This window comes from Corvus moneduloides, chromosome 4 (assembly GCF_009650955.1).
Source record: "Corvus moneduloides isolate bCorMon1 chromosome 4, bCorMon1.pri, whole genome shotgun sequence".
Taxonomy (NCBI): Eukaryota; Metazoa; Chordata; class Aves; order Passeriformes; family Corvidae; genus Corvus; species Corvus moneduloides.
In genome coordinates, this window is record NC_045479.1 from 57,704,208 (window position 1) to 57,727,415 (window position 23,208).

The 23,208-nt window shown below is 38.8% G+C and overlaps 1 protein-coding gene across 1 annotated transcript in view; it reads right to left on the reverse strand.

Moving 5' to 3' along the window:
• Nucleotides 1-20,674: 20,674 nt before the first annotated feature.
• TAFA5 (TAFA chemokine like family member 5) overlaps nt 20,675-23,208 on the reverse strand; it is a 524,263-nt gene continuing 521,729 nt past the window's right edge. Inside the window, exon 6 of the mRNA XM_032106457.1 lies at nt 20,675-22,836. The gene's annotated coding sequence lies outside the window, so the exon portion shown is untranslated. The remainder of the gene's footprint in view (nt 22,837-23,208) is intronic.

The window sequence follows — 23,208 nt, forward strand, 5'->3', positions numbered from 1 at the left end:
CCAGCTGAAAGTGCATTCAAAACATTGTTTAAAAAAATACTCCTTTTTGCTTTGTACTTCCAGTTTCAAAGGTGTGGGTATCAAAGGAGAAAGAGCCTACAAAAGAGCCCTGTAAACTGTGTTACATAGTAAGAAACCCATATCTGAATGGAGTCAAGAAGAATCCTGTAGGTGTTCTTGATCTACAGTTTTAATGAAGGGTCACACTGGAAACATTTATAGTTCTGACACCCTCTGGCTAGAGTCATGTGGTTGCTAGAGATTGCTGAACTGAGTAGCCCAACAAAACCAAGGCTGATTCAACTCCAGCAGCAAGACTGGGCACATTTTCTCAATATGCACACAGACAAATGCATGTATTTTATACACATGTATCCCCCTGGAAAGCCACACAGATCAGCACAGACAGAAAACACAGCATTCATGCAAGTAGAAACAGCATCAATGGCCTTATCCTGTTCCACTCACAGGCTAAGCATGCATTAGCGAGAAATATGTCAATGTACATCTCTATAGATATTGTATCTGTACAACACACGTTTCCCCAGGAGCTGGACTTACAGTCTCTGTGCTAATTAGCCCTTATGTCCTCATTGTCCCAGCTGCTGGCACCCAGGCACTCAAAGCCCCAAGGCACACAGGTACACACACACGTGCAAGCCTGTGCTGGAGTAGGCATCTGGCAGGACCTGCAGCCCTACGAATTGGGGGGCTGTTTGAAAGCAAACTAGTGAGAGATTCCAAGTCAGAATTACAATTTAATAGAGAAATTAAGATAAAGGCAATAATACAGAAACACTGGCTTAAACTGACAGAGTCAGGATACAACCTGACACCCTGTTAGTCAGGGTGGTGGTAGCAGTCTGATTAAATGGTGCCTGCAGTCCTCCTGAAGTGGTGGATGTGGTTCTGTTGAAGCTGTGATCCTGTAGAAGGGTCTGCCCTTCCTCTGAAGGTCCAGTGGTGGTTATGTAGCTCCTGTCCTCTGGGAACCCAGTAGGTAAGGGCTGCCTGTGGTGTTCCAAACCTCAGATTATATCCAGGTAGGAATGCTTGGTTCCTCCCCCTGGGCGGAGCATCTCACGATGGGATGATGTAATTTTATGAGTCATGAGTGAGGCTGGATGGCTCATTAACAGAAAAATCTCTCTCTGGAGGGAGTTATCAGGGATGTGTCATGGAAGAGACAAAGAACACTGCCCCACTAACGCAACCGGGGGCTTGTCACCACAAGCCCCGGCGTGCCCTCGGGCAGAGGGGACGCAGCGTTGGCCTCCACAGCGTCCTCGCTGGACGGCTCAGTGGAATCGGAGTGAGATGGGTGCGTGCGCTGGCTCCTCCTCAGAGGAAGCACGTCGTCGGGCAGCCGATGATCAGGCTGGCGTTAGCCCGGAGGCAAAGAAGGCAGGAGGGGCTTCTGGTGTGAGTTCCAACAGGTTTGTTTGCAGGAGGGACCAGGGACCAGCAAAAAGCGCCGAGGAGACGCGGGCTAGCCCCCTTTATGGGGGGGTGGAGCAAGGCAGGGAAAGGGAAAACCAATGGGGTACAAGCAGAGGGGAGGATACAATTTTTCAGAACAAATGGGGAAAAGAGGGAGGCAGGAGTCATAACAAGGAACCAATTAATAACTAAAAAAGAGAGAACTTTCTGGAACGGGGGGAGGTAATTTAGGACTGGGAGCCACCCAGGGGGAGGTAACCTAGACCTCAGTGATCTCTTCTGGTGACTGACATTTGATGGTTTCAGCCCGAGAGCAGGCTGACCCACCCCAACACCCCACCTGGTTTTAACAGATGGTGATAGAATACATACTTTTGGTTACATCTTACATTGTAACCTAAGACAGGGGCCCAGGCTGGAGCAGGTTTGCTGGCAGGACTTGTGACCCCAATGGATACCCATGCGGGAGCAGTCTGTTCCTGAAGGACGGCACCCTGTGGAAGGGACCCAAGGTGGAGCAGCTAATGAAGAGCAGGGCCTGTGGAAAGGACTCGTGTTGTAGAAGTTTCTGACGGTCTCCTATTGGATGAACCCCATGCTGGAGTAGGGGAAGAGTGTGAGGAGTCCTCCCCCTGAAGAGGAAGGAATGACAGAGACAATGTATAACACACTGATTACAGCACCCATCCCTCATCCCCCTGTGCTGCTGGGAAGGTGGTGCAGGTAAAGAAAATTGGGAGTGAAGTTGAGCCCAAGAATAAGGGAGGGGTGAGTGAAGGTGTTATTAAGATTTATTTTTTATTTGTCATTATTCTACTCTGACTTGATTGGTAATAAATTAAACTAAATTCCCCAAGTCTGTTTTGCCCATTACAGTAATCACTAAGTGATATGTCCCTGTCCTTAGCTTGACCTATGAGCCTGTTTCCAGTTGAGGAGGGGAGTGATAGAGCAGCTTTGGTAGACATCTGGCATCCAGTCAGTCAACCCACCACACTCCCTTCAAGCATCCAATAAAAATTCTTGTACACTCCCAAAATATTCTTCCTCTGGATTCCATACTGTGTCCCATACACCTAGGCAGTCATCATATTCAGTGTGAAAGGGGACCTGGAGAGAAGCTCCCACTGTCTTATAGTGGTGGGTGTAATGTGGTCCATGGGAAGGAAACTCTCCTGGGGCAGACCTGGAGGACCCAGAAATGGAATTTTTCTCTGACTGGTTTGTTGAGGTTCCTCTACCTGTCCTTGTGCCTCTGTGTTCCTCCATGCATGTAGATCAGAGCCTTTTATCATAAAATTTGCCTCTGCAGGGACCTCAATCAAAATTCAGATCCCCTAAAAAACATTTTGCAGTCCTTCTCCCTTCCTAAAACACCTAAGCATCTATCTGGTATTTCAATAAGGGGTTATGTCTTTTTTGTGTTCATAGACATGTGTTACAGCGGGGATTACTGTAACAAGCATATATCAAACCAGGAGTCCCGTGGAAAAGAAGTATATATGGACAGATTCTTGGTAGGTGTTTCAGAAATGTTTCTTTCTCCAGCCGCATGGCCGGGGCTGTGCTCAGGAACTCCCTCAGTCACGGGACCCGAGGGTCCTTGGCCACACCGGGGAACACAAACCAAGCAATGGGGAATGAGGCTGACCAGGGGCAGGGAAACCCTGTGTCTCCCCCCCTGGGCTGTTGCAATTATTAAAGGATCAGGGGCATGGATCATTGATAGAATTATGGGATCTATAGAAAAACTGTACAAGCAATAGGCCTAGAAGCAAAAGGCCTGTGTGTGAGAAACTGCCTGCATGAGAAAGCACTGGCGTGAGAAACAAGCCTGGGAATAAAGAGGGAGTTTGAAACGATGCAGCTGTCCTGATAAGGTGCTAACCAGGGAACAGGAGGGGTAAACACCGAATTCTTTAATCATAACATGACTATGGAGGCTTGCCAATGTAGGTCCAATTATGTAGAAATAGAAATGTGCTGTGATAAGCTTTAAGCCACTTAGGAGTTAACAAGCTGGTATACTATATAAGTGCTTTTGGATTGCTAATAAACCGGAGTTTGCGCTTATCAACCACATTGGTTTAGGACTGCATTCCTCCCCCCGTCGGGATCCCCGGGCTCTTGTCCTTTTACAATTCCAACACAGGGCCCCTCTCCCAGGGCTCCATGGCAGGGGGAGAGACCCCAACATCTCACCCGTTATATTTTAATAAAAGGAGAATGAAAACAACTGGATAAACATAACAAGGACAGTTCCAAAACAAAACAAGCCACCCTCCTGAGTCTTTAAATGTCCAAACAGATTCTGTGGAACATCTTAGGGCTGACAGAAGGGAGACAGAACTCTCCGGGCATGCTTTGTGGGGAAACTGAGGCAGGAGAGGGTTTAATTTCTTCCCTCCCTCTTTTCACCCCCCCCTCGGCATCGGAGAGGAATTATAGGGAAATGGAATTGTATAGGGAAGCCATGGGGTGAAAAACGGATTAGGAATAAACTGGGGATAGGGTAAACTTAGGAAAGGGTTCATATTGGGTATAGGGTAAAAGGGGAAAGTAGGCTGTGGGTAGGGAAATTGCTGGGATGGATATTGTTTATAATTTTGTGCATAACGGCTGCCTTTGATGGGAATACCTCCAGGCCCAGTAACATTTGCTGCTTGTAAACCCTTCTTTCCTTGCACTATATCAAATTGCACAACTTCCCCATCTCCTACACTTTGCAGGTAATTTTTAGGGTTATTCCTTTTAATGGCAGTTCTATGGATGAATAAATCTTCCCCTCTATCATCTCGTGTTATAAATCCATAGTTGTTTTTTACGTTGTACCATTTCACAGTTCCTGTGATTTTCATTGCTATAACTTCTCCTATCACGTGCTTGCATGCTCGTCGTGGCTGCTGGTCTTGCGTGGCCGCCGCCTCGCCAACTCCGACGTCTCGGCCGGGCCCCCGCGTTGCGGCTGCTCCACGCTCTCCGAGCGGCGCTGCTCCGGTGCGTGTCTGGGCTCCACGCGGCCCCGCGTTGCCATCGCCGCTGGCCCCGGGCCCTGTGAGTGGTTCCGCTCCGCAAACTCCACACTGCTTTGAGTGTGGCCCCGTTTCGGCTCGGCGCTGCGCTGCGCGGCTTCTCGTGTCGCTGTGGAAACCGCCGCTTCTCCCTCCACAGGGCTCTCCGAGCCGTGTGCTCAGAGCGGGCTGCCACGCTGATGCCCGGTTCCTGGCTGCTTGTGGCCCACGGCACCCGCAGCGCCTGCGGCATCGCTCCCTCACTCGCGGTCGCATGGCCGGGGACCCCGAGACAGGGATGGGGTCCGCGATAAGGCGCGCGCTCCCGAGGGGGCCGGGCGCATCCAGCACAGGCACCTCCGCCGGCACGGCTGCAGTCATGTGCTCGTGGGATGGCGGCCGCGCGGTCTCGGCCACGGGATAAGTATGATCTTCTGCTTTAGGGGTAATGGGATGATACAAATGCTCTTCAAGAGCTTCCCTGATTATAAGGTATGCACGGAAAGCTTCTCTTTGATCCCTTACCTTATCCCAGATCTCGTCCCAGAAACACCCCTCACAAGATCCAGGAGGTTCGATATCAAAAAGTAAGTCTCGAGAAATATAGGAGAACCTTTCGAAAAGCCAGATAAAAAAATGTTCTAGATCTCCCGGTTGCATTACTTTTTTGTTTTGTTGTTCAAGGATTCCTTTTACTTCTAGATACATTTTTTTCTGTGGCTCAGAGAGCCCCATTTCCCACGATTCTTCCATAATCCAGAGAGAATATCCAAACCAAGATGAGAAGAGAGAGGTCTAGAGTGGTTTTTTACTCACGAATTTCCTCAGGGATCGGTGTCTTGCCCGCATTCCTCCACCAGTTTGTTACAGCGGGGATTACTGTAACAAGCATATATCAAACCAGGAGTCCCGTGGAAAAGAAGTATATATGGACAGATTCTTGATAGATGTTTCAGAAGGATGTTTATTTCTCCAGCCGCATGGCCGGGGCTGTGCTCAGGAACTCCCTCAGTCACGGGACCCGAGGGTCCTTGGCCACACCGGGGAACACAAACCAAGCAATGGGGAATGAGGCTGACCAGGGGCAGGGAAACCCCGTGTCTCCCCCCCAGGGCCCATCTCCCAGGGCTCCATGGCAGGGGGAGAGACCCCAACAGACATGCTGTAACATCTGCCTATCAAAACTGTGGAATGACTGGCTCTGTGGTTCTCAGCAACATTCCACCAGGTTCACAAGTCAGGCATTCATCATCCATATTACTTTCACATTAGAGAAAAGAAAACATATTACTAGTCCATTTTTCCTTAGAGGTTAAAGTAGGAAATCTAAATTAATTTTCATCTTCATGGTAAGATTTAAACCTAAAGAGATCTTAAACTCACAGGCAAAAAAAAAAATTACACTGAAGAATAAAATGCTTGCTAAATGTAAATAGTCAAGAACACAACCAACTGAAACATCATCCCTGCAAAATAACTGAAGGGTTTGCTACCATAGAAAATGTAAACATTTAAAGTTACAAAGTTGCTAGAAGAGAAATTCATATACCCTTATCTATACTTTGCGTTCCCCAAACCTGTCACTTCAATGATCTGAAAAATAGAGAAGCTTGTTTTGCTCTTTGGATTGCCAAAATACTAGTAATAACTTAAAAAAAAAAAAAAAAAGTCCTATCTACAAAATCATAGGCCATACAGACTTCCCCAAGAATGAAACTCAATCTGGGCTATTCACATGGTCAGCTGGGGTTTTTCTGAGAACACTTAGCTGAACCAAAATCATCCATTTCTATGCAGATCCTCATTTCTCTATATCTTCCTGTAAGAAGCTGAAATTGACAGTTCTGTTTTCCTAAAAATCGCTTTATATGGAGGTGAAAAATAATTAAACCATAAAGATTAAAAAAGAATGTATGACTATTTAACTTCCTACTACAGACTTTTTAGGCACGCTGTGAAGATGTCTTAAAACTGTTTAGACATAGTTGAAAGGGAAAGGGGGTATAATAAAATAAACCCTACTGTCTTGTCTTTGAAGACGAATAACCAGCCCAGATTTTGCTCTTACATATAGAAGAGAAATGGAAAACCAAATTTATATACATATTAATCAGGAAGCCACCAAAAAGATGTTAGGTATTTTTAACAGAGTGCTGGGATGGAGAGGGAGAGGTAGAGGGAGAAGGGAGAAGGGGCAGAAAAAGGAAAAACTAAGAACAAAGAAAATTGAAGAACAGTGATTTCTGCATTAATAGAAGGGGAAGAGACTTGAGAAAAGAATCAGAATATCAGGGATCTCATACAGAAGTCAAATAAAATTGTTCACCTTGCACTGAGAGCAAGCCTCAGTACATGCAGCAACAAAACCACCTTAATGATGCCTCCATCTTCAAACATGACATATGCTCATCAATGACTAGAAAAATCAGGGGTTAATGTTTGTTGTTAGAATTGCTTCAGTTCTATTATCAAACTCCCACAATATATCAAATACAGCATATTACTTTGCATCAAAACATTCTTTCCTCCATTAAGGATATGGTTCTTTGCTTTGGCTGAGCTGGAGCTCATTTTCCCACAGCAGCCCTCACAGTGCTGTGCTTTGCACTGGTAGCTGGAAAGGAGCTGATAACACTCCAGTGTTTGGCTGCTGCTGGGCAGGGCTGGCACAGCATCAGTGCTGTCCCCCAACATCCCGGCCCCATCAGGGGGCTGGGGGTGGGAAAGGTCCTGGGAGGGGACAGAACCAGGCCAGCTGACCCAAATTAACCAAAGGGCTATTCCATACCGTGTGATGTCAGCTCAGGTATAAAAGCTAAGGGTGGGAGGAGGAATGGAGGGGCATTTTTTATCTAGTGCTTGCCTTCTGGAGCAACTGCTCCCTGTGCTGAAGCCCTGCTGCCTGGGAAGTGGATAAACTTCACTCACTGCTGGGAAGTAGAGAATAAATTTTTTTTCTCTTTGTTTATGTAAGTGCAAACTTTTGCCTTTTTGCTTTAGTAAACTGCCTTATCTCAACCTACAAGTTATTCTCCATCTTATTTTCTTTCCCCTGTCCTGCTGGGAAGGGGAGTGATAAAGCAGTTAATGGGCACCTGGCATCCAGCCAAAGTCAACCTACAGTATCTTTTCAGCTTGGAAAGACAAGTATTAGCACAGTATACCTGAAGTTTCCTTGTTTCAAACAGCTGAATTCCCAATGAAACATTACATCCATTTTGTTCAGCAATATGTCTAGAATTTCTCTGATTTTGTACCAGAAATTAGGCTTCCCATACATCAAGGATGCAAACTCTTAAAGATTTCAGTATTTTTAAGGTTTCTTTTTTACTTTTGCCTTCAGTCTCACAAAGCAGAATGACAAAGACCTATGGAAAATACAATTTGCTTAGATCTGGAAAAAACAGTTCAGAATTCCCCTTCCCCTTTCTTTTTTTAATTCTACATTTCTGTGGTCTTCACATATTCTTGCATGCAGGAAGCCTGTATGTGTTTCTATATTCCACTTAAATTCAGAACAATTTTTATCAAATACTATTGAAATACTATTGAAACACTATTTGTCAAAACGAGGCAGTTTCAAATTTCTATGTGAACAGGGGACATAGTTGAAGTGACTTGGGGTGCCTTGGAAACAGTGTGGTACAACAGAAAAAGAATTAAGAAAAAAATTTACTTCAAGTAACAGAAACTGAATTTTTTCTTATCACAGACAAAGATGTCAGGAATTCTGATTATATTTTTGTGGAGCATTTTTAACAAACAAGATATTTCCTCTGAACAAGTTGACCAAACCTGAGATTTTTTGCCCTACAGAAACCAACAGGGAATCAGAGGGCCTCAGGCATTCCATAAAACTATCTTCTTGTTATGGAGATTGATTGACTTAACTTAGCGGAAATTTGAACAGCTTGCAAATCTGCTACAGGGCAAACTCCCATTTAATGAAAGTTTCCCAGAGTCATTGGACCAAGTTTTTCTTGTACAATTTTGCTGAAGATGCACCAACACCAATGAAGTAATATTCTGTCTCTGTGTTTGATTTCTAATGAAAATACTAACTACAGGAAAATGAAGGGCATGAGAGAAATAAAGCATATGAAAATAAGTCTCATAGATCAGGAAAAAATTAGTGTAGCTTTCTTCTCAAATCAAAATCTGTTGAGTTTCTTTACGCTATCATTTTCTTCCTATCTACTTCAGCATATGAGAACAGAGCTCATTCTCTGCAGAGATATCCTAGAGATGTCCTGGAGATAGGATGTCTTAACAACTGTCTTGCACAGCAAATTATTGTGAGAAAAGAATTTAAGCCCTGGATTACTTCACCATGATGCCATCAAGCTACCCCAGTTGGCTACTCCAGCTTTAATACTTTAGCAAGAGTCACTACCTTTCATTTGTCTGAGCCCTATGAGCAACAGAATGAAAATTCACGTCATCTCTACAAACAAAAATTTTGAGTTTGGTGCATCCATGCAACAACATGGGCTTTCATTTGCAGTATGAACAGTCCACCATCCTCCAGAAGGAAGATGATTGCCAGCAAACTATAAATGAGACTTTCTTCTCGTCTGTCTAGTGAACCAAACCTCCAAGGAAGAAAAGAAGTTAGGCTATGCTCTTTGTCTATTCCCTCCACCAAAAACAAATAAGCAGATCAGTTTTTTCAACCCAGTGAGTTGAGTTGGGGTCCTAAAAATATTACTACTTACCTATATGAAAGTACATCAAAAAAATCTCTCTAGAAAATACATTATTAAATCTGCAAAAGCAAGTGTTCAAGTGTTAAGAACCAGCAGATTCCTGTTCCCTGTAGAAACTAAATTCAAGCTTCTAGCACATTTCTCCTACACAGTGAGAAAAAGGACCCCTTTATGGAAGCAGCATCCTCCCGTGTAATCAAGAATGCGCTTGAAAGAAAGTGGTGGCTCCAGAACTGCAACTGATGTGTATACAACACATGCAGACTGCTCCCTCCTTTCCCAGGTTTCTTGTGTGCAGCAGTGTTCACATACAAACCCCAACACTTAGGCTGAGGCAGCAGTCAGTGTGTCCTAACTCTGACAGCTCCTTGTAGACTGGGTAAGAAAGCTGTGTTTTACTAGTGTCTTGGCCAATTAACAAGGCAAAAATCACAAATTGTGATTTTTAAGAGTCTTACTCTGAAACTCTACATTAGAGAGATGCTATCCAGTTTCAGATATCATGTTGAGGCAACTAGATACTGGTTTTACAAAAAATCCCAAACAAAACTGTGTTGCCCTTTCGTTAGTCACAGCCACCGGTAGGAGATGATTCTGTGTCTATTGCCGAAACAAGCTTAGTGGTTCAGAGTTCACTATATTTTGTAACCCATTATTTCTTTTCTACTAATGCAGTGGCTTAACCTTTTTACACATTATCAACTATGAAGATATCTTAAAAGACTGAATCTCCATTTCTTATGAAAGTTAATTACAGTTTGGAACAGCTAGGAAAAAAAGAGAAGAAAATTGGATTACTTGTGACAACACCGTGACAGTCTTTTTGCATATGATGATTTACAATAGCCTTTGAGTTCTGGGTGCAGCCAGATGATAGCAATATCAAAACTATCTTGAATATGTAAATGTGCATATCTATGACAAATTTTTTTATTTAATTTGTGTTACAGGTGCAAACAGTAGGGATAAAACAATTCCCTGGAGTTTTCATATCTCTGATTATGATCCCAGGCATTTCAGATTCTGAGCCAAAATATCTTCAATATTTTTAGGGTACCTTTTCATGCATTCGCAATTACTTTGTAAAAAAATTAATGCTATTAAAATTCAGAGATAAATATTGCTTTTTTTCTTATTCTTATGTTTTGCTTTAGAATAAACAGAACATAATATATATGAGATCATTGTGCATAAGAAATTTATATGACAATTTTTAAAGAAAATAATTTCTATAATATGTAAGTAGTTTGTTTTTTTACTTAAGTAAATTTTCTGTTTTAGCTAAGTTTTAAATACTTAAATGGCATAAAGTTGCATTAATGTTATTGCCAATGGTAAAATGAAATAAACACAAAATTCCAGTTCATATTCAACCTAGTGAATATTTTTATTAAGAATATATCAGGGAAAGGTCAATTTTTACACATGAATAACTTGAATTTGTATTTCAGATTCATATGCTTTAATGCCTGCAGCAAAACTTTCAACTGAGCAGAAAATATTTTTTCAATGAGCCATTTACTAAAACAATCACATAAATGTACTTCTAACACTGCATGAACTACCACTGTGACAATTTTCCATGATTTAACTTTCAAATTTGAAATTACTGACATGATGACAAAAAAGACAAATAATGAGAGCAAACACATTACAGGAGAGGGCACAATTTTTTTTTGTAATTGTCACAGAATTGTGTCAAATGGACATATAGCTCCTGTTGTGGAAAATAATCTTGTATCTTTGTTTGATTCCAGTTTCATACTGTGTATAATAATTTACAGCTCTTGGGGGGCAAGTGTCACCTGCCCAAAACAGTGCATTTCCAGTCTTAAAAGCTTCTTTGTGATATTGCTTAAAGTCTTCATTCTCAATATTGTGTTTTGCATGTCACTTACTTTTCCCAAGTAATTCCCACTTCCTTTTTTTCACTATATACTTACAGTGTATTCCTAAATGAATCAGCCTTTTATATCCTCAAAGTATTAGCAATTTCTCAACTTCTTTTAAAATATTATTTTGAAAATGAAGAAATAAAGAATTCTATAACATCTTGTTATATTATAATTTAATATAAGGATTTCTTAGTATTAATTGGATTTAGTCAGTAAAAGAAACTATTGACTTAAAACACTTTTCCACCAATATAATGAAAATTAAAGAATGTGTGTAGCTTGCCCCAGAAATAGGCATTCTTACTGTTGGGAGATGTAATTTTACCTCTACAAAGAACATACCTGATTTCATAGAACTGCAGATATGCCAACAGAGGATCTAAAGACATGACATGCTTTATAAACTATTGAAAAGCAATTGTTTGCCTGCTATTAACTCCTATTCTAAATACACTTAAAAACTGCACAAGTTTATAGGTAAGTGTAGATTTTTTTCTTCATGGAAGACTGTACTTCCTGAAAAGAATTTACATTCTTTTTTTTTCCATTTTCCAAGTCATAAGGTAATCAAACAATTTTGAAATAAGTTTAAAAGAAAATTTATCAAAACTGACTTGTACTGAGGCTTATGAAAACAAAACAAAACCAATCAAACAAGTTGGTTCATTCGTCAAAAGTGAATTTTGAATGCACCCAACTCACGTAAAAATAAAATAGAACCTTATAGCATTGAAAATGTTCTGCCCTCGGAATGTGAACATGTGTTTGAATTTGACAATTTTAAATTTAAAAATTCTTAAAATTTTCCATTTCATTGATATTTTGCATATAATAAAAAAGGAAGTTGTTTTCTGATAAATTGATTTACATACATAGACTATCTTTGATAGAAAGGAACATGATATAACTATTCTTGACTTAATAACATGCATGGAAAAATTTGACCTGAATTAAATACTTGAAAATATTAATTGCTGAATGAATTTTTTTTTAATTTCCATTTATTTACTTAGCTATAGTAAAAGTTATTTTCAAGATATTCTTTCTTTCACGCGGTTTGCTAAACATTAAAAACACAAGAAGCTGGTTTAGTTATGCACAAAACTAGCAAGAAATAAACTTTTAAAGAAATGGATCTTACTGTGATATTCACCTTTTTGCAGTTTATGACAATATAATGATGAATTGTCTTGCAGTAACACTCACTGAAGTCATGAAAGGTTAATAACTCATTTAAACATTCATTACATGTCCCTATCAAAGTCATCTTAATTTCACAAAGACATCTAAGTTTCTCTTTAGGGAAACACTCTCTCAGGATTCAAGTGTGATTCTTTATTAACAAAATGGCAAGTGCAAAGTTACATGTCAAAACCCTGACTGATGATGCTGCAAATTGGTTCTTCCACCAAAGCAGAAGACTTTAAATTACTGCTTTTTAAAGGTGCGCTCCCTCAAAGGCAATTAATGTGTCAGTTGTCAGTCAGGATTATTTAATTTCCCAGTGAGGGCTAAGAAAATGGGTACAGCAGATTGATGAACAGAACATGGTGCTGCCCACAAGAGAATTCTAATAATGCTGCCAGTTTTCCGCTTTTATTTGGTCTCAAATTTAAGAATTTAAAGTTCAGTGTGTCAAGTAGTATTTGGAAATTTCTTTTAATAAATTCAAAACCAAAACCACCCAACCAAAAAAACCTCACAATAACATCCACATAACAAACCAAATCATCACCAGGACGTGTTTCAAGGAGCATATTTTTCCTAGACATTCACAACCTTCCCCATGCAAGTCAGAAACAAGCATGATAAAATTGCTATTTCCAGTATATCTGTTTTGCTGTTTATCTTGCTGACAAGTAATGTCCCAGACAGCCCTATCTCAGAATGAACAACAGTTCACCTAAAAGTTGTAACCAGATTTTAAATACTTTTTACTCTGTGATTCAGGGCAGTGATTTTCAACCAGTGTCCTATGACTTAAGAATGTCATAATGGTCTGAATTCAGGACTCTTTGCATCTGCATTACTAATTTTTCCTAGTTCAAATCAAAAGTGTTCTTCAGAAATGAATCTTGAATTTGAATCCACTTATATACTGTTCAGTTCACATTGTGCAGCATTCTTAGACTACATCAGCTGAATTTCTTACAGGTGAAATTAAATTGGAAAATGCAATCAATCCAGGATTATAAATTAGTCCTCCCATGAGTCTGCACTGAAGCCAGCCTGAAGTATACTCTCAGAAATTACGTGGATATGAGATTCTCAGCACCAAGTATTCCAGTGCATAAATCCATTCCAACTCAAGCACATAATTTGCTGGTGTATACATAGCTCAGATCTCTCCTGATGATGCTGTTCCACTTGTCATCATGTAGTCAAACTTCCAAAATATAAATATTTCTGTAGGAATGCAACAAACATTTGAATTGAAATAAATTCTGAGAACTTGAGAAACAGAGGCCCTGCAGAAGAACTTCAGTGTGGAAACAGTCAACCCAGTTATGTTTTTCTCCTTGCAAGTCCTGATGCCTCAAAAAACAAACAGCAGAAAAGCGTAACCCTGCCTTTCAATAAGATAAATGTTTTCTGTGTATACAGATGGGATTTTATAAACCCAGAAGGGTAACTTACAGATAAATACATGAGTAAGTTTTCTGGAAAGATGAGGCCATATGCAGTAGGTTTCCATTCTCTGAATAAATATCAACATCAAAATTGGTGTCCTGACATTTGTCAGATTAAAGCTTGCAGTATGTGATATTACTTACGTCTATTGTTTTTCATTTTTTTGATTCAGAATTCAATTTTTGCAATCTTCAAGTAACAAAATGCAGTGTTTCTAAAGATACCAGATATAAATAAATTCCCTTTAAGCATGTAAACATGATGAGTTTGAGAAATTATTATCAGAAGAGCAGTGTTCCCTTGAAACTGAGGCTGTTGTATAATGGAGTGTAAAAAGTAAGGTCTCTTCATGTATTCAGAGATTTTCTATTAGAACTGCGACCAGAACATCCTACATGCAGTTTTCAGTTTTCTTGTATGGCAAGTTTCTACCTAAGCAGTGACATGAAACAATTAAATGCATATGGTATTGTTACCTATTTAATAAATGCATAACATTTAGAAAATGCAGAGGCTATTCTTATTGAAAAATAGATAAGACAATATGAATTTAAGTTTTCACACCAGAGCACTTGTGTTCTGCTTGACACACAAGTAAAAGAAAGTAACATTTAGTTTTCTACTTTCTTCTTTCAAAGACCTCTAAGAAAAGAAGAAGAAAGCTTGACTATTTGGAATATAATGTAAATGACAGAATTTTTGCTAATCCTTACAGAAGTTCAGACTGTCATGAAGAAAGTGCATTATCTTTCAGGAATCTAATCCAAAATGCCTATGGTACTTTTACAATCCACATGACAAGAGCCTTTTATTTGTTTAAAGCCATAGGTATCACTAAGGAGCAGAGATAAAGACCATGTAACCAAGGAAATGTGCAAAACCGATGTTGATAAAACATCTATAAATTAAGGATAGAATCATAATGTACCTTATAGAATATATTAATTTCCTATATTAAGGAATTTGAAATGTATTTTTGAGTGTGGACAATACAAGCACACAATTCATTAGGAAAATACTCAGTTGAAGAGGGATACTATTCCTGTTCCATTAATACCAATAGCTTTTTGCTTTCTGAAACTTCTCTGATTTGCAGATTTGATTGAAAGGTCATTTTTTAACATTAAAATGTGCCAAATTAAATCTAGTTGCAGAATCCTATGTCTTAATAATATTTATATTTTAAATGTCTTTTGTTATGGGCATGTGAGAGTACTTTGATAGCCTTGATATTTCTTTTCTAGAACATGGTCGACAGGGACTCAAAGCTGCTCTCAATAAACTGAGCCATATGTATTAAAATATTTAAGAACATTTTGCTAGTGGAAGACATGTCTGAGGAAGTACTATTTTCTGAATCATCTATATTGTGGCATCTGGCTCACTTTAAAATTCATTTTTATCTGAGTCATTCTTTTTGCAACTTGACACAATAGCTTGACTTATTTTTAAAGATAAAAAATGTGTTTTAATTCCTCAGCATGTGAAAATCTCCTTGTCTGATAATGTTTTCCCTCATTCTTTTCTTCCAATATTAAAAGTTATCTTGTTTTCACTGCACTAGTCTCTACACATTTACTTAAAAAAAGTCAACGAGATTTAAAGATCCTAGAAAAGAAAAAAAATTCCTGACATCTGCACTTATCAGGCCTCTTTCTTGTGGGTAGCCTTTGTGCTGTTCCTTTTCTGAAATGCAAAATTTACTTCATGGATCAACAAGAGGAGAAAACTGTTTTTGCATAAAGATGGAGCTGAAGCAGACATCAACTGCACTCTGAAATCTAATGGATGGAAGGATCCTTCCTCTGTTTCATGACTATGTAAAACTTTTGCATATCTTTAGAATAGAAATCATCACAAGTCAGCCAAAGTGTTTGGAAAAAAAGTTTATTCTGAAGAGGGTTATGCAACATCCTTGGGCTGGGGTGATATTCTGCCAGTGATTCTCCAGAGTGACGTGAATGCTGACAATTTTTATCCTATTTCAGGGAAGAAACTTGCAGGCTTGACACAGCTTTTACATTTAACAGCATTCCTGAAATTCTACCTTTTAGTTCGAATTATTCCAAAGACGGTGTCATTCATGGACAAATTTTTCTTTATCTTAACATACATGCTTAAGTGGAAAGTTGGCAGCTGGGATAGAAGAAAGAACAATGCAATAGTCAAAAAAAGAAAAAAGTAGTTTTCATACATTTTTATAAACTGAGTCTCATAAATATACTTTTTAATACTTATGGTTTTCCTTTGGAAAAAAATGGAATTTTCCCCATCCTACTGGCAAGTAGATCACTGAGGTTTACACACCTCTGCTTAGGAAGCAGGTCTTGTTTCTTGGTCTTGTTTCTGGACATTGGGATTAAGGATGATGTAACCTTACAAGTTTTCCTGCCACCGAAGATCAGACAAAGACAACTTCTATCACATCCTTTCTGGCGTGACACCTCTGACTTTTTGTCTGTCCTCTTGGGACTAAAATTAATCTTTATTATTTCTGAAATGGATAGAGCAAGCATTCACAGAAATATAGGTATATATGGAGCACCAAGTCAATTTTCTTCCAGCACCGTAAATGCATTGTGTATTTCCATGTTTTATTCAAATGTAGGAAAAAAGTTCTGATCCCACTGAAACCAGAAAATTATGTTTCATTAGGTTCAAAGAGAGAAGAAATGGCAGGAAACAAGAAAAGGCAAGGGGAAGAGAATGGAAATGATTTTGTCACTATTCAGACACAAATATTAAATGAAAACTATGAACATTCCAGAGGGAAGCTACTGCTGGGAAATCATAAACTACACAGATTAAAATGCATATGTTCAAATTGCCTAACTTCCTTGGCATTTTTTGAAGAAGAGCTAAATCTTATTCTGGACAGCCCTTCAGGATTTAATAATGAAGCACATTTTTCCCTCAAATGTGTTGTGTCACATGTTAAAAACTTGCAATAATACAAAATGTATATTTGGCTAAGTTTTAGCAAATAAGAATGACAGAAATGCCAAATTTTGCAAACACAAAGGATTATTCCTTGACTGGAAATAATTCTCTGTTGACCAAAGATGAAGGAGATAATCAATTTTGTAACCAGCTTGCCCCTTTCCATTAGCATCAACAAGGTCAAAAAATGGTAATATGCATAAGAAAACACATAATATGTTTCTCTTTTCTTCTCCTCTACTGTCTGGGAAGTGATAGGTCCTTACAAATATTTTCAAAAGGAATCACACGAACTTTAGCTATCACACCTATGATCATTCGTGTGATTATTGCCTTTTCACCCAAATACTCGTTGCTTAGTTCTGTGCCTTAGCCAGTGAGATTCTTTTGTAAGACCAAAGCTACCTAGCAGTGACCTTGAAATTTAAGAAAACAGCTCTGAAGACAGCCTCCACACTCCCAAGGAACAGGAAGAGCAGTGATTACCAGAGAACTGTACTATTAAATTGTTCAGACCAGATGTATAGATCTATTGTTGTGGAACAGAAGAGAACCGTAGAATCACTGAATGGTTTGGGTAGGAAGGGAGCTTAAAGATCATCTAGTTACAAAACCCCTGACATAGCAAGGGATGTCTTTCACTAGAACAGGTGGCTCAAAGCCTCGTTCAACCTGGCTTTGAACACTTCCTGGAACAAGGGCATCCACAACTATAAATATCTCAAAGGTGGGTGCCAAGAAGACAGTGCCAGACTCTTCCAGTGGTGCCCAGTGACAGGGCAAGGACTAATGGCCAGAAACTAATATACAGGCAGTTCCACCTCAACATGAGGAATAACTTATTTATATTGAGGGTAGCAGAGAACTGGAACAGGCTGCCTGTGGAGGTCATGTTGTCTCCATCTCTGGAGACATTCAAGATCCACCAAATGGACACATTCCTGTGTCACCTGCTCAAAATCCACCTGTCCCATTCCTTGGCAGGGCAGTTGGACTGGAAGATTTCTAGAAGTCCCTTCCATCAATAACAATTCTGTGATTCTCTGCGCAACCTGTTCCAGTACCTCACCACTCTTACAGTAGAGAGTTTCTTCTTAATATCTCATCTAAACCTATTCTCTTTCAGTATGAAGCCATTCCCCTTATCCTGTTACTATATACCCTTGTAAACAGTCCCTCTTCAGTTTTCTTGTAGGCTTCCCGGAAGCCTGCTGTACGGTTTCCCTGGAGACCCTTCTCTTTTTCAGGCTGAACAACCCCAATTCTCTCAGCCTCTCCTCATAAGAGAGATACTCCATCCTTCTGACCATCTTCCTGGCCCTCCTTTGGACTCACTCCAACAGGTACAGGTCCTTCTTATATCAGGGGCCCTAGACCTGGAGGTAGTACTCCAAACAGGGTCTCATGTGGGTGGAGAAGAGGGGAAGAATCACCTCCCTCACCCTGCTGGCCACACTTCTTTTGATGCAGCCCAGGATGCAGTTGGCTTTCTGGGCTGCAAGTGCACGTTTCTGGGTCACGTTAAGCTGCTTGTCAATCAACATCCCCAAATCCTTTTCCTCAGGCCTGCTCTTGATGCATTCTCCACCTAGGCTGTATTTGTGCTTGGGACTGCTCTGATCTACATGCAGAACCATGCACTTGGCTTTGTTGAACATCATGATGTTTGCACAGGCAAAAATTCCAAGCCTATCACAGTCCCTCCGGATGCCATCCCTCCCCTCTAGCCTGTCAACTGTACCACATAGCTTGATGTTGTCAGCAAACTTGCTGAAGGTGCCCTCGATCTCACTGTTATGTGGGAGGAAGTATGTCATGAGGGAAAAAGTAAATCATGAGAATGATGCAGAGACATGAGCTGACTGGTGGACAACCTTAAGAAGTGTTCAAACCACTGGATTATTAGGTATTTTGATGTGAGAGTTCCTTAATTCTTCTTGCAAAATAGTTCTGCTAATAAAATACAAAATGATCCTTTCTTACTAGTACTTAGCCAGACCAGCGGAGTGTGATGTTATACATTTTCATTGAATATGTATAATGAGCTGAATAGACCCTTTATAGATTTGTGCCTAAAATTCACCTAACCAGACTTTTCCTCCTCAGTGCTACCAAAAAAAAAAAAAAAAGCAACAGGAAAACCTGTTCCCATTCCCATTCCATTTATGAGGAGAAGTGCTTCTTCTCCTCATAAACAAAATAGTAAGCTTAAATACTTAATTTTGTCCTGAACGTTCAGATAAGAGGTGAAGATTCTCACTCAAATTTTATATAAATATTACTCATGCCTTAAGTATTGCACTGCACCAGAAGGTTTATGCGTATCTCACAACTCACTTCAAATCCCAAACCAGAATTTCAGTGCAGTGTAAACTATACATGTACCTCTTCTTTTCACAACAAAATATCATTAACAGAGTGCACAGACACAAGTATGTAAAAGAAAATATCAAGAGAAGTACAAAAAAATGAATCACTATACAGGGAATACGTCTGTTTCTTTTAAAAGGTGTATTGGGAGCAATTTGGTAATATTTCATCACACATGTCTCAGGTGTAACACCTCTAAAGGTATCAGCAATGTAGATCAGTCCTTCACGTTCATTATGCATAGTGCCTTAGTGTCTATGTCTTCTAAGTTGTAGAATGCAAGATGGTTGGAGGTTAATATCAGGTTTCCTATGTATGCTGTCTTTGAAACCAGCATGCCATATCCATTTAGGATTCAAGCAAATTGAACAGAGCACAGAAGTGTTTTACATATATTCACTCAGCTACTCTACAACAAAATTCACTTGTAATGTAAGAGGAGACAAATATCTGCATAACGTTTCAAGTGAAAGCTGATGCAGGCTTTAAATCTGAAAGCAAGAAGGATGGTTTAAGGCATGGAGTCTAAAGAAGAAAGGATTTAAGGAGGATAAAGTGTGCTCACAAATGAAAAGTAGTTCAAGTAAGACTGACAGCAGAATTGCTACAGGGATTGTCAAGCAAAAAGCAGGGTGAACCAAAGTAGACAACAGCAAAGAAGGAACATTAAATTTGTATACAATGCATATATATCTGTATATTTGTAAATACATGTAGGAAATTATGGGTAGGATCAAAATACTCATATGACGTGTGTGTTATACATCCAACACTGGCCCTTCATAACAAGGGATCACAGTTTCTCCTTCCAGACATGGCACAGATGCCTTCAAAGCCTAATACACTGAATTTCAAGCTCCTTCAAAGCCCATGTATAATCCTACCACAGGATGTTCCCATTTGTGTTCTCTCATCCCTGCTACATGCATGCAATGAGTATCAAAAAGAAAAAGGTGAAGGATGCCTTGACAGAGAGGAGTGTCTAGGGCCAGAGACAGGCAGGAGTTGAATGCAACCACAGGGTCAGGTTGGGAGGAAATAAGTATATTTACAGTGTGCTTGGCTGTACTTTGAGGAGAGGTATCTGAGTGGGAGAGGCACGAGCTAAGAAAGTTCCTGGAACCCCTCCCTTTATCCACCCACGCGATGCCTGACTGGGGCAGGAGTTTCCATGAAGAACCACAGTCTACCGACAAGGCACGCACAACGTATCCAGGGATGCACAGGAAGAAGCCTACATAGTTTCAGAAAAGATAAAGGCAGAAAATACTCTAAAAATTCAGAACTTCTGTTGAACAGTGTTTCATTACAAGCAAAACCACCTCAGTTTAGTGGAGCATGTATTTTATGCAAAATCCAATACACTTTAGGTAGCACCCTAGTGTCCCTCAGATGCACTACTAGATAAGATCTATATATTTGGTAATTATAACTAATTCATAGCATTGGTCATGATGGGTATTACAGGAAAGTAATTTTTTTTTGTATCTTCTAAAATACAGTAGTAACAGAAACATTTTCTAAAATGTGATTAAGTTTGGCAGTACTTTTTAAAAAAGCATATTCTTTATTAGATAGACTATTAGACATATATTCCTGTAGCATATGTGAATAAATATTTTGACAATATTTTTTAAAAATTCATTCTCTTACCCAGAGTAATATTTTTTTGCCTCTTTTTTAAATACAATTTAGTTTTTAATTAATTTTAATTTTTATCATCTGAAACACTTTCCCATGGAAAATTTGAATGATATGTACTTGCAGTAATTTAAATTATGATACCACATAATCCCAGTTCAGCTGATACTTAAGTTTAGTTGCATCTATGTTCATATACAAATAATTTAGAAAATTCACAGCCAGAAACAGTATAAAAACAGTAAATAATAAAGTGTCACCATATTTATGAGTAAACAAAAATTTCCTATTATCCTCTGTTTTTACAGACAAGATTTTCTGCATTTTTTACTATGTGCAATTGTGGATTGTGAACAGAGAATTCAACTCTGGTTCAGATGTTGACTCTTAATTAAATTGGAAAATGGTATGGACAAATTGAAATGTTTTCCCTTTATGCAACTACTTATTTCCTCAGCCTAAATAAAGAAATTCAGCTGGCACCAGTTGTGCAAACTTTATATATGTCATTTATATGAAACTACATAGAAATTCCCTAGCAGATTTTTCATTAAGGTGGAGACAAGATTATCCCAAGATGATACACAAGGGAAGCATAATACACGAGAAAAGAACGTATCAATAACGTTAAAGAAATTATCTCAAAACAGAAAGCAGAATGTGATAAAACAGAGTTGAAATGTGGTCTTCTATGATTATTAAAATAGATACTTACCTTAAAATTCTTAAGCAGATCAAATGAAAATCCAGAGTAATAAAAAAGGAAATGAGACAGTACATAACATATCTAAAGAATGGATTAGACCTGAATTTAAATGATTCATTCATATTTGTTTCTTATGAATGTAAAATAAAACAAGTAGAACATGAATGCAGAACAGATTTCATATAGACTGACTAATTGGCTCATACAAAGTGAAGCAATAGTGTAGGTTATAATCATACTGCATGTATGAACACCCTGAAAGATGTTTGGACACTGCTTTCCTTAAATGAAAATGCAGATTGTTTTCCTACTCTCTCCATGCTTGATCAGTAAAGTTCCATGTAAAACTACAGACAACACAAAAGGCTATTTATGCTTTCACACTTGAAAAGCCAATGACCTAGAAAAAGACCAGCTGGGGCACACACACACTATTGCTGATTTCCTTATGAAATTATTTCATTTCTTCTATTAAAATATTTTAACAGAAAATATACTAGTGTTATTTCAGAATAACTTTCTGATGCCAATTCCCAACTTCACTATGTATTCAAAACAGTTATCACCAGAGTCATTGAACCCCTGCTGTCAGGAAGCTGGGTTTATTAATAAAAATTAAGATGATAATTTGTGATATAAACCTGAGCAATACCACAATAGAAGAGGTTTCCTTGACAAAACAGAGGGGAGCAAAGAGGTTGTAAAACATTATTAGCTTTGAATGAGGAATATGCTACAGCATCAAGACAAAAGGATAAAACTTTTAGAACAGACATTATGTCAAGTTAACTGAAAATAAAAAAAAACACTGATTAGTAAGGAGAAACATCTAGTGCATTTTACAAAGAGCTTAATACTGGGGTATAAGAGAAAAAGGATGCACCATTTTCAGAATCAGACACATTCAATCAATATAAAAATCTTTCCTTGCCTAACTTTTTCACAGAATCCACTGGAACTTTCATATTCAGAGACAGTTTTAGATTTAGATTCTATTGCATTCACATTTACATATCATAGACTGTAAAAGAAGAACTAAATCAGGCAAAATTATATACCCAATCCTGCACTAAATTTAGCCTAAAAATTAAATCATGTTTCTCTTCTTTAGCCAATATCTTAACAGAAAAAAAAAATATTATTTCTCTAGTTATTCTAATAATTCAGCTCTAGGTAGATCTTGCCAATAGCAGCACCACTTTCTGCCTCATAAAACATCAGTATAGTATTATGAAGCTAGTAGGATAGCTGGACTTGGTTCATTTTTTAAAATAGATGGATAATTGCTTTCCTATTGAAACTCTCTTTGGACTTAGTGTGTGTTCCCACCTTTCACTGAAGGCAGTAGTAAATCAGGAAAGAGATGGGAGACAAGACCATGGATCACCAGTGACTCTGCTTTTCCTCAATTCTGTTTTCTCTCTTACTTATAGATTGGGCAGCAAATGAAGAAGATAGAAAAAAATCAGGACAGCATAAGGATTCTTCTAAATTACCTGCAAACATGGCAGAAATCAAAAAACAAAACAAACAAAAATATAAAGTGACTGAATGAAACGACAAAAGCACCCAAAGAAATCCCCAAATAACCAAACCAAAAAGAAAGAAGGTTCCAAAGCAGAAAACCCAAATTACTCTTTTTCTTAATAATCACATTATTTCTTTTTCCATTGCTAAAGTATTTGCTTGTTTCTGTAACTCTTTACTGAAAATTATATTCTTGTCTGTATTCATCTATATGCTAACAGATTTACTTCAACTCTATTGTAAAGTATTTCAAAAGCGGCAGATTATTAAGGAACAAATAGATGAAAGTGCATGAAGTTGCAGACCCAAGAATCCTTCAAACATTCAAAGCCTCAAAAGCT